Below are 13,670 nucleotides of genomic sequence, written 5' to 3'. Positions count from 1 at the left end.
GAATCCACTCCAGAGCACTGTAATATATTTAAACAAAGCAGTTTTAAAACATACAGAGAACAAAACATACCTCTGTTAAGTGCCCCATACACACATTTTGAATTATTTTTATATGTAGGAAGAGATTTCTCAGTTGCACTGGAAAATGTTATTCCAAATAAACACTAAAAAAATTGTGCTGCCCCAGAAATGCTTCTCTTCATATTTTAGACATGTATAAGGAAATTCAGGAGTACAAATCTTTTTCATGTTATGCTGCACAAAACGTTAGTGTTCTCTTAGTGTTATACTCCCTGGTTTCTGACTGATCCACAGAAAACATAACTGTCATATATTTCTTAGAGATGCTAATATCCATGGATGTCAAGGCATTAGCTACTACCAAACAACAGAATAAGAAAGTGTCTGCGCCTTTAGAAGTCTTTAAAAAAATAACGTCAACTTTCTGTTGAATTAATATTATACAATGGGTTTAAAAAGGAGACAATTATAGATTAATTTAATAAATTGTCTTTTCATAGGACTCTGAAGAGTTCCATCATTGCTTATAAAATATATAATCCTGGTGACAGGCTTTTGTCTTGAAAATGTATCAAAGCGATGCTCAAAAAACTTAAATTTCAGAAGCTGCAGTAAAAATGGTGCAGATTCAGAGGTTATTCATGTTCTGAATTTTATTCACAATAGGCATGTAAACTAAATTTTAAAAGAAACATACCTTAGTGATTAGGGTATCTATCTTGAGCTATAGAGTCCATTTGATCTGGCCTAAGCAATCAAGGAGAAATTCTCCCTGAACATTATATTATAGGCCTATTCCCCTTGGTGTCCAGAAGCCAGGAGATCTATTTGAGTTCAGTTTGAGGAAGTTGCTGGAAAATTTATCATTTTTTTCTTTTGTGAAGGAAAAATAAACAAGAGCCTCTGTAGGTATGTGTAACCTGTACAATCTGAGGTGCAGTTTTAAGTCCCTGTTAACAGACAGTCAAGACAACGACAGCAGTACATCTGTTCTGCAGGTTATATGCAGCCAACACACATGATAATGCTCACATACATAGCCTAGCACGTTTCATAGGGTGTGGTCTATAACCAGAATATCATAGAATGGTTGCCTAGTCCAACACCCTGCCATGAGCAGGGACACCTTCAATTAGTTCAGGTTGCTCAGAGCCCCGTCCAGCCTGGCCTTGAATGTCTCCAAGGATGGGGCATCTACCCTCTCTCTGGGCAACCTGTTCCTGTGTTTCACCACCCTCATTGCAAAAAATTTCCTTATGTCTACTCTGAATCTACCCTCTGTTAGTTTAAAACCATCACCCCTTGTCCTATCACGACAGGCCCTACTAGCAAGTCTGTCCCCATCCTTCTTATAAACCCCCTCTAAGTACTGAAAGGCCACTATAAGATCTCCCTGGAGCCTTCTCTTCTCCAGGCTGAAGAACTCCAACTATCTACAAGGTTGCTCTAAAAATCTAGGGAGAAAGTTCTAATGGAAAGCTTTACTTCTCTGTCTCCCTGCAACTCAGCACGTTAAAGCTCAGGCTTTAGTCTTCTCTGAGGAAGAAACGCCAGAAGAGGAGCTACTCTGGGCTGCAGGATGACTGCTCCCAGGAAGGAAGAAAGGATGGTTCCAAATGCAAAAGGCAGGTTGGAACATTTCTTTTACATTTGCTTCTGTAGTATAAATAAACATGAACATAAACAGAGAAAATAACAAGAGGAAGTAAAACCAGAGTGAAACACTCTTACAAACTTTTCTTCCCCTGGGGAGGCACTGAGTGTACAAACAACATAAGACAGATGTGGTGATGCTGGATTTCTAAAGGACCTTCTAAAGTTATTATCCCAAGTATTATATAGGAAACCATATAGAAAATAACAGAGGATAAAGAGTTTCCTGCCTGCATTTCACTGCCAATTTTGTACTGGATGGTTATACACAGATGCTGCAAGAATTTGGCCCTGAAACTGGTTGTCTGCCAGCTGCAACAACTGAAGAATTAGATCAGCTTCTGTACAGTGCCATAAAATGAACAATGACTGTTGTAATACCATATCTTACAGATTCTTCCATGTGTTCATTTTTTTTGAATGATGAATGTAAATATTAAAATGTCATTATATTTTTAAACTTGGCTTTAGTATACTGGAGAGGCTCTGTGGGAAAATCACTTGTCCCTGGTCATGTAACAATCACTTTCCACCAGTCAAAACTCTGGTTACAATCTGTTTCTAATTAATCAGTAAGACAAGACAGGGTGAGTATTGTACTGAGACAATGTCATTATAGTGGACTCACTGTAAAGCACGCCAGACAAAAATATGTTTAGTGCGCTAAAAGCAACATTCTAATTATCAGCTTAAAGCTTGAGTATTAAATTATTTTGGAAAAAAAAAAAGTTGAAGCATAGCATATGGTCTGCATATAGCGAAAACACATATCATAAAATAGTAATGCCTAGGGCAAACCAGAATATTTAGAATTTTACCACAAAATTATCTAATTCTTCCAGAAGCCCTGCAGACTACAGGAAATTCAAAAATGTTGAATATCTAGCTCCTTCTTCAAACCTTGGTCTTTGACTATTCACCTCCAATAATTTCTAGAGCTGACAGAGCTGAAACAGTTTTTACAGCTCACAGAGTAAAAGATGTGATACTCCAAAAGATAATGAAAATAGAGAAATTTAAGAAAAGATAGTTTGCAAAAGTCACTTGTATTTTTTCCACCAGCAGCAGTGCTTAGTTGCTGAACAGAAATCTCTCTTGCAAACCATACTAATGCTAAAGTAAGGGGAAGCATTCATCTATCAGCTATTTGCAGGGGCAGATCAGAGAGAAAAGTTATTTACTTTAGAAAATGGGAGTAATGGAAAGTCTTTCCATGTCCACTTCTATTTTGCTCTTGTTCCTTTTATTCCTGGTATGAGGAACACTGTAGTGAGTTGTGTGTGTCATTGCTCTTTGGGATGCTGGAAACAGAATAGGAATTGCTCCAGCCACTGAGCTTAAAAATGATAGTCAGTGAGTATGTTTGTGAAAGAGGAGTTATGTCTGTTTATCATTCTGTCTTCTTTTGAGGAAGACCAGCGCTATGCTATAATCTCTTAGGATTAAACTCTTCTCAAGCTCTTTCCAAAAAGTATTTCTGATCTCATGGCAAATATGCATAAAAGTCCAGGATACTGTTTCTGTACTTAAAACAAAATAATGGTCTGTTATTTCTAGATGGATAAAGTAGTGAAATAACCCGTAGGGTCATTTAACTTCTGTTTATACTATGGCACAACAGTGTCAGATAAAGCGATACTCTGTGTGCATGAATTTAGCTGAAGGGTTGATGTTATGTTGCAGATTAAAATCACAGATGAAGGGAAGAGCTACAAGTTGCTTTGTATACAAGCAACAGTTAGAGATTTCAGCTGACTTTTACATAGGAAGCAGTTCTTGTGAGTGGGTGGGCTTTGCGGGCAGAAACTCTCCCAGGACTTGAGATCTCACTTGATAATCTGTCTCCAGATGTAAAAATGTTAGCCATTGGAAACTTAATCCAGCAAGGGCCTTCTTTTTCTTTCTAACATTCCATCAATGCAGCACACACTCTTTTTCCTCTATCGTTTTCCTCCCACCCCTCAAGGTCTGCTTCCTTATCAGCAAAATACACAAAAAGGATTTGTTAGAGATTTGTTTTGCAGAATTTCTCATAATTGACACGAACACATTAACAATATATATCTTAATTATATGATAACTGATAACTTCTAACTTTTGGTCTGCAGTAACTTTCCCTGTTGCTGCACTCTCCCCAGAATTAGACTGTATGTTCTTTGGGGATAAGAATTTGTGTGAAAATCCTAGATACATTGAATATAGTTTTGTGCTCTAGGATTTTAGTACTTGCCTTTCTACCTGTAATGCAAGGCACCTAGTCTGCCTTTGGGCTATAAAAGTGTGAATAATAATAGTAATTCATGAGGGAAAAGTAATTGCAACTGAAAGGTCTGAGTGAAACCATAATAAAGGCTACTGAAGCTAAACTAAATAGCATGAGTCATTTCTCAACAGGAACTATTTCTGTGACGTGCACTGAGCACAGGATGCTAGTGCCAAGAAAACTCCTTGTGGATACCTGGGGGAAAAAAAAAAAACCACCACACACAACACAAAACAAACTCACACAACAGCAACAAATACCATTATCAAGCAACAAAAACAATCGAGAGGGATGACGACTGCTAGGTGCCTTTCAGCAGGCATTCTCAGCTATAGCTGTGAATCACTGGTGGCCTGGAAAGTGCTTCCTGGAGGTTATTCAAAATATTTTTATCACCTGGGGTTGGCTTTTTGGTTTTCAGCTTCTGAACTCAAGTAAGTAGAATAAAAGTAGGAGGGAGTATCTCCCGGGTGCTGTGGTTCTGTCTGCTCACGGCACGGCCGGCAGCCTGGAGAGAGGCAGGAGCAGACAGGTCACAGCGGGCAATGTGGGAGCGGCGCAGGGCTCTGGCTTTGTTCTGCAACATTTCTGGGGCAGGGACTTAGCTGACTGTGTTTGCTACCTCTGAACAGCATACCTGTTTCAAACAGCTAACGGTATTAAGTGACAAGACCCCGTTCCAAAACAAAATATTTATGTCACTTGTTATGTTTTATAAACAATTCCTGCGAAGATTTTTATGTGGCTGTTGTAATTACATACAAATACCATAAATATTTTTTCAAAAAATTAAGAGGATTATGATTTCATCAGAATTATGAGCTTCTGATATATATGCAATTGTATTAATCGACATTGGCTATGAAATCCGTGTTGAAGATAAAGTTTTCATACACAGAAACACAATCTATACAATTTCTTAATTAAGAAATAGTAGGAACTTAGGGTTTCATTGCAAATACACTACATTTTGCTGTCAGAAGCATGATTAATTAAAAAAAGGTTTATACCAAATTGTTTCACTTACAATATCTCTACCTGGTGATTAAAAATACTGCAAACAAGCTAGACATTTTCCAGCCATAATGGACAGACTTCGATACTCTTGTTTCCATTTCTAGAGTACAAAGATATCATGGAAAAGTTTACCCAAAAGACAGAAACCATTCTTCTTTTTACTGACAGCTCTGTTTCCCCTTTCTCATCCAAGGAACTTCTGACCCCATGGTAACTATTATCTCCTCTCCCATGCTTAATAAGCATATTTCAAATTAGATAAAGATATGCTACGTCAATTGCCTTGCTCTTTGTAACCTAAACCACAATTCATGGTAGTGGAAGCACATACTCTGTATTTGACAACTAACTTGTTTTATTACCAAAACCAAAAAACAAACCAAAAAAAACCCCAAACAAACACCAACAAAAGAAAAAAAAAACACAACAAAACAACCAAACAAAAAACCAACCAGCTAAACAAACAACGTGAAAGACCTCATGGAGGACATTTTATGGTTTTATATTTGAAAGAGGGAGAACGCAATAAATCAGGTGGCCTCACAAGAATGTGAAAATAAAAGACCAAGGAAAAAATAACCCCGTACAACTAATCCTGCCAAAGAGAAATAGCACAAAACTAATGCTATACAAGAAGCTCAATACGTAAAAAATTTTCTGTGGTTTGCCCAGGATTTGAACTGAGCATCTGCAGCTTGAACTTTAGGTACATGGACAACTACTCCTCAAATAGCATTGACAGTGCAGGGGCGGGGGGGCGCGGTTTGCTGATAGGTTGTTTAGGGGTGTCTTTTGATGGGTTTATCGCATTTATTTTGTCTCGTTTGTTAAGGGAATGGAATTGAGGAAGAAAAGCAACATAGGAGAGTGGTCTAAACATGGAGAAACACTGTTTTGGTTTTGCTTTATTGTGCATTTTTTGTGGTCCTCAGTGTACAGATAGACTTCAGCAGCTCTGCTGTGACTGCCCAGGTATATGTTCTTACACAGTAGCAAATATCAGGTGATTTGAGATAGTGTGAAACCTGTTAAGGAAAGAGAAACTGTGAGAAGTCTTCTTTCCGGCTACTTTAACTATGCTCCTGTGTAAGCTAGTTTGTTGATAATTATGGTTGCCAAGTCCTGGTTAAGTTTGTTCCGGATCTTATGGATTTACAGTCACATATCAGCATTAAAACATGTTTATACAAGTCCTAGAAATTAACCTTAAAGATTTCCCAGTGGTATACTTAAAAACAAAGTGGTTTCGTAAATTCATTAGGCTGTACTGGCAAGACTTCTCATATGTCTGACAATCTATTGTTTATGTAAACAGAAAAGCGATTTCAATGCTTATTTTTACTCTGCCCTTTAAAGCGGAAATAAAAGTAAACATTTTAGGAATCCTGAATTTACTCACTGAATCCCAAAGACACTCTGTGATATGCTATGACTTTCTTGAAACTGGGAGAACCTGTAGGAGATTCTGGTATCTTCTCAATAAAGGTTCTGAGCAAACATGCTAGGGATTCATTAACGCAAGAGAAAAGAACATGCCTGCTATTATTCTGAAATTAAGTAGGCATGAGTATTGTAAACTGAAGTCACACTTTTCAGCATGAACCAATTGTATCCGCTCTTAAACACTGTGCATGCCTGCCTAACTGATATTTAAGCAGACTGCCAATAACATTTTCAGTCTGCAGCTTGTTTTCATTTGCAGTAGTCCAGCTAAAGAAGAAGTGACATAACCCCTCAAGTCCTTCTTACACGCACACAACAGTTGCCTGAAGACTGATCTTTGAGCTAGATTCCTTCAAGCACTTTGTTACTAAACAGCGATATTGTATTGTTCACAGAGCACCCGTTGTGTACTTCTATTCAGGAAAGTCACATGGCATCTCTATGTAAAAGAACACAGACTAATTGGGTAATTTCCTGTTAAATGAGGTGAATTCACAAACGTGATTAATATCCAAACAACCTAAAGTCATCAAAATACTGGTCGTTTAGTGAAATGAGAGATTAGATGATTCTGCTGAACTTTCATGAATTCTTATTCCTGATTTTGACAAGATAATTTGAGAAAATTTGAGTGTCTTTATTTAATGAAGACCATGCATCTATGAAACATGCTGTAATTAGGTATTCATTCTTAATTACAGAAGAGAAAGGGTGTTAAACCTACAGATGTGCAGACCCTGGGAGGAATGTCTTTAACTCCCTTCATCTCTTGATGCAGGCTACTTGCTTTTCCCAATCCATCAGCAAGTATCTCTGCATTGTTGCTCATCCTTTGGAAATTCCAAAGGATAAATCCAATGAATTAACGTGAAATGTTGCCTTAATGATATTTCTGCCAGCCTGAGCAGATCTAAGCAATGCAATGATTTTGTATCTTTCCAGCTGAAACATGGAGGTACATGCGTCTCTTTTAGATGCTCAGTTATAAAGCTTTTGCTTTATATTCAGTTATACAAGAATGGTTACCCAAATGTTACTTCTCAGTGTCTGTCAAAGTTGAAAAAAATGCCTCACAGCCTTAATTTTCTCAGTGAGTTCACTAGTGGCTTAATTAGCATTTGGAGACTAACAGAAACATTTAGCAATGGAACATACTGTTGGGCATTAAGGGTAAAAACCAGTTATTCATTTTAGCACACAGGGAAAGAATGACAGAGAATACACAAGCCTGTTGAGTAATATTTCTACCACTAGTAATAAAATTGAGAAAAAGATACAAGAGAAGAGTTTCAGAACCAGTGGGATACATGGCACTAACTCTCATAGTCAATGCATTCGCGCATACAGAAATTAGTAAGTGAGAAACCAAGTTCTGTGAAGCTTTACATTGAGAATGTTTCACACTAAGTGGTGCATTTTGGAAATAAATTCAGAGTAAGCCATGCCTGGAAGTCTTCGGGACATGCAGAATGCTTTACAGTATTGCTCTCCTCACGTCAGCCTCTGCACATGGGTAAAAAGGGTGCTAAGCCCATCTATGGCAGAAAAATCTCACTGTGCCACAGGCCTCCTCATTTTTCTTTAGATGTAATTAGCAAGTGTTCCTCACTTGCCTAGTCTAGTCTTACAAACTTAGTTACTATGAAAATCTTTTTTTAATAGAGAAAGTGTTCTGCATCTCTCTCTCCTGGTTGCCATCATTTGTAACTCAAAAAGCAAATCACAAGAAGTGAAAAAAATACCTCCTTTTATACTAAGGCCAGTTGAAAATCACCTTGGAAAACACAAATTCTGACTGATTCTATCTATCTATTACAACCCTCTTTGTCCCTATCAGGACTGTTTCCAATCTGGACACCAGCACACAGAGAGCCAGAAGTAGCATTCCTGGGAAACAGCTGTGCTAGTTGACCTGTGCAGCACTTTTCCTGACTAACAAGCTAGCTGCGTATCTCTCCGAACTGGCACCTACTAAATGGGATCAATCGCATACAGTCTCCTATTGTTTTGTTGTTGGAAGATTGGTGGGGTTTTTTGTGGTTTCATATTGCAAATTAAACTATTAACAACAACAAAATATTAAACTGTCATGCAATCCAAATCAATTTCAAAGTTCAGAGAAAAATATTACCTGCTCTGCAGCTTGTCATATGGAAGAAATAATATGTGATCTACTAACCAAGCAGCATAACCAGGATTATAAATCAGTAAGATCGAAATCCCTACAGCATCATCTTTCTGTCAGCCTTTCCCTAAGACTCGCAAAGTTGCAGGATTTCTGCCAGTGAAGTAGCACAAAATGCTGCAACACAGATAAATAAAATATAGTCATCCCATCTAAAAGTTCAGAAATGTTTTTCTCCTTTCTAAAGTATTGTTCCTAAAGTATTGTTTATAGATATTTTATATATATATATATATATATATATATCTTAGCTCAACATTTCTTAATCTCTTCATTTTGTGCTCTCCCCCTGCTTTTTTGCTTTATTCGGCTAGGCAAACTTTCAAGGAGAGAAATGGAGTGTGTCACACCCCACAGATATCTTTCCACAGACCTCTTCATAGATGTTAGCTGCAAGGTTTCAGGTCCTGCTTCACACCTGATTACAACCAACTACAGTATTTCCATTGATGAAAAAAATAAATAAAGTGCTGTCCTTCATTCTAATGGTTCATTTTCAAAAGCACCCAACTTGCATGCAACTCATATATCAGGATAGAGGAAAAGCAGAGGAAGGAATTATAGACTGTTAGCTGACATACAGATGTTCAAGGAAAAGCCTTTTTGCTATTTATGCAAAGATTAAGTATGGCTGAATCACTACATCTTAATCTTTCAGGTCTTCAGCAGTGACGACAGCTGAATCTCTTATTTTTAGCCCCTTTAAATCCTAAGTTTCTACTTCCAGAAGCATTATTAGTATTAGATACTGGTTTTACTTGTAAACTAAAATAACAAGTTAGTATTTTACTTCTTTCACCTGGCAACACACTCAGTTCTCTCACTGGCAAGATTTTAGGAGAAATACTTGTATGTAGGCACTGAGCCTGTTTTAAACTCACATTACTGTTCATCTTCAAACAAAGCATCTAAGCACAGGAATCAACTTTCAATCCTCTACTTAGACAAAATTCCCAAAGTGCATCACATAGAGGTTTTTAAGTCTTTAGAAAGTCAGTGTTAAAGACATAGACCTTAAACAGATCTCAAAATTGGAAAAAGAAAGTACATACATATAGTTAAAAACAGGACTGTTGAAAAATCATTATAGAACAAATTTCCTACTTGTTTAAGAGGTTCCCAAAACAATCCCATGAATAATTGAAATTGCTGTGTTGGTACAGGGCAGGATTTCACAAACCTTCATTCAGTCATTTATTCCCTATCTACCAGCTGTGATAATTCTGAAAAGAATTGAATTCACATGGTACTGAATAGTTCTCTGTCCTATAGAGATGTCTGTGGGTTATCTGAAGCAATACAATTATAGTCGCTGCAATGAGGAAATAACTTTGTGGTTCTTTACACATAAATGAATTTTAACTATAAAATATTCATTGTGGGTTTTGTTGTTGTTGGAGAAAAGAAAATCAACTTGTACAAATGCCTATTTTAACTCAAAACCCAGCTGCTGCTGTTTTTAAAGTTTTCTGTTCTTCCATTTAAAAAACCTGAGATGGGTCCCCACAGACTTTGCCAACAAGGGGCAAAGGGTGCTGGATCAGTCATTTATTCTTAGCTTTAGTTTTATTTCAGAAATCCACACTGAGTTTTTAAGTACATATCATATTCTGAAGTCTTTTCAAGGATTTCACAATTTTTCTTGCTTGTATTTTCCTCAGAGGTCCAAAATCCTACTGGTAAGCCCTTATACTGGCTATTCAAAGGAGCAGGAAACTTTTCAGCTGTTCTGCTGATACCCTACCTGCATTAAAGTGACAGTTGCTCAAAAGTGGGTGATTAAGAATTGATCCGAAAGATGGATCCATTAAATAAATATAGTGGTGATCCTTTTTTATGTAAAATCATTGCCAATCAGTGTAGGTAAGTCGGCTTAGTAACTGCTTTCAGACCACAAATCTTTATGAATGGTAAAATATTTAGTAGTGAACAATAAAAGCTACACAAAAATTATGTGACGTTAAATCCCTAGCTGAATAGCAATAGACAATAAAGAGATCTGCACTTGTACATATAATCGGGTCAAGTTTTCAGGAGCAGCAAAAAGAAAAATAAAAGCAACAAATGTGAGTATTTAAGAATATGCACAGCTATGGCAATTTACAGCTTGCTGCTCCCTCAGATATTGGGGCCAGAGGAGCAGCTATTCAGAGCTTGTTTGCCAGCTCTGAAAGTGCTGGTGGAGGTCGAGACAAATCAAGGCAGAAATATTGAATGCAAATTCTTTGTTGTGACCTATAAAAAATAGCCCATTGTCCTCAGATGCGTTCGCTAGTGGAATAATTCCAACTTGTTCTTTGCAGGCTAAGGCATCAAACAGAGAAAACGCTAAGATGATTTCTTGTGAAAAGCAATTATCTTTTTCCACTGAACTAGAAAAACTACACAGAGTTATTTGAGACATTTTATTTAAATTTGCCTTAAATACAAGGTAGTTTTTTTTATTGCTAAATAGTTTGCAGCTAATTGTTTTACATAATATAGTCACATTTTTTGGCCTTCTACTTCCAAAAAGCTGTGATTCAGAGCTTATAATGTTCAACTGAGTCTGTCTACTTTGTATTAACACTGTTTTCTACTGAGAAATATTTCAAATCCAAATAGATATCTTCACCATATGACTTTTGACATGTCTTTGTGCCTTCGCTTGCCATGATAATAAAGGTCATAATAGAGTCAAAGAAATGAGGACTGAAATACACCCCAGGGGTCCAGTTCTCCATCCTTTTCCCCAGAAGACAAAGGTGCCCAAAGTCCTATTAGAAAATCTGTTCTCTTATTTTAAGAGTAACATACAGCTGCTGATAGTAGTTTGCATTACTAGACCAGGACTTTTACATGACACGTTAGTAACTTTCATGTGTAAGTGTGGAGGTTCCAGCTGAAAAGGACACCAACAGGGTTGGGACTAGTACTAAAGTCTCCAGAAATCTCAGTCCAGTGCTGTGTAACTCTACAGTGCTCCTTATGTTGGTTTGTCAGCGGCAAGTAAGATCTATTGTAAATCAAACCTTCGGACTCTTCTTTTGTTCACCCTACATGTCATCAAATGCAAATGCAGGGAAATCGTAGTGTTCTGGGATGGGATTGTTTATCCCTTTCTTTACTAGAGTAGCCCAATTTTGGGTGGAAACTTATCTGGGGAACAGGTGAAATAGATCGATATTTTCCAAAGTGTCATCTTACAGGGCTCTCATTATACCTCTGCTTACTTATACCTCTACTTATACCAGGCACTTAGAAACCAAGTGATTGTTGTTATCATTATAATCCCTTAGCTGAATCTCACTGGATTTGCTAGGCAGCAACGGAAGCAGTGTGTTACCAGCTCTCAGGTCATGCTATACACACATTTGTATTTGCAATACTTGCTAGATCTTAAGGCCAAAACTCAGTTCTCCTGTCTGCAATGCAGTGTTTTAGCTGCAGTGCAGATCACTAATATCTATTCTCCCTGTCCAAGTCTTGGAGAGGTCAGCTATTATTTTGTGAACATCCTTCTGCAATTGCTTTCCACATTCTAGTGTCTCTTTCACAATCGGTGTGATTAGCCATCTTATTGCTGACCTGATGGCTCGGATCCTTCTTTTTCCTGTGACTTTTTAATGTACCCTCATTGTTGACCCTCCAGACACTCTCCCAGCCTAAGTAGCTACAAGAGTGGCCTATGGTCCCTGATCTCCCTTCTTCAATATGTAGTGGATATCCAATAATCCTTTTTCTTTTTTCTCTGATGTGCTTTTGGGTTCCACTTTACACTAAACCATGTGAGACCAGAAATGAGCTTCTCTCCTGACAGCTGGGTCAGTGCTACCCAGATACATGATTCCTTAATTTTTAACCTGTCATGTTGAGGAGTGCAGGAACAGCATGAACTTGGATGGAAATCATTAGAATAGCAGTGACAGGTTTCTTCCTTGTAATATGGTGCTTTAAGATAGACATTACAACAGAAAACTGGTCTCATTTTTGTGTTTTCTCACTTTCATTTCTTCACTTTCTTCTGAAAAACAATGAAAGCATAAACCTATGCCTAAAATGGTGGAAGACAGGGATTTCTTTTAATCAGAGTCCTGGCAAACATCAACCATTTTCCCACAAATGTGAACAGACTCAGTGAGGCAAGGACTTTTTCTTCTGCTTGCTTTCTTAACTCTTTCCCAAAAGGCCACTCTGATGAGTAGCTCCTCTTTGCACATGGACCTGCAGGAGGTCTGTTTATTACTTGGTTTGATTTTTGACCTGACCATTGATGCACATAATTGAAAAGTGGTGTCTTAAGTGCAGAAGGAAGCAACCCATAAAAGTCATGCTTTTTCAAAAAACATTTGTACCTGTATATGTATAGACATGTATAGATATATATACACATGCACAGAGAGTAAGAATCCTTTTACAATCCATTTCACTCACTGCTGTTGAATACAAAAAGCATGAGCCTCTCCTTCTGGGCAGTTTTCTTATGTGCCTGTAAAAGATGACTACACAGTACTTTCTACAAGTGTAAGTATTGCCAGAAAAAGTTAAATAGTGAGGAATCAGTGTCAGGGAGGTCTCATCCATGGGCAAGCTGGGACAGAGCTAAATGCTGCATTGCACCAACTAAAAGAGGGTGCCTGCCTTCTACCTGAATTTACCCTCTGCTGCACCACTTCAGACAAGGAAACCGAGTCTGCACATGTCTAGGATTATAACCATGACTTACTCCCATATTCTAGTGTTGTGTGCACAGTAAAATTTCATCTTAAAAAACTGGCTCTCCAAAAATGACGAAACTGCACTTATATATCAACTACGTTTTAAAAGGTTTATTTTTATCCATGACATCCACACTGCCTTAATAAAACTTATCAAATCAGGTATTTTCTGATGTACAGTATTCCCTGAAGTGAACTCTGTGCTCAAATGTTTTGCTAAAAATCTCATTATTGGCAGCACTAAGTTTTCATTAAATTCTACACTAAAGATTAACCAGTTGTTTGTGAATACTTAGATATATGGGATATTTCAATAACTGGAAATTGATCACTGAGGTTATATGTTATTCTTTATTTTTCATGCCTGGATAAAAATGCAAGTGTTATTGGA

Source organism: Caloenas nicobarica, chromosome 7 (genome assembly GCF_036013445.1).
Source record: "Caloenas nicobarica isolate bCalNic1 chromosome 7, bCalNic1.hap1, whole genome shotgun sequence".
Lineage (NCBI taxonomy): Eukaryota > Metazoa > Chordata > Aves > Columbiformes > Columbidae > Caloenas > Caloenas nicobarica.
Note: the sequence above shows the minus strand (reverse complement) of the source record.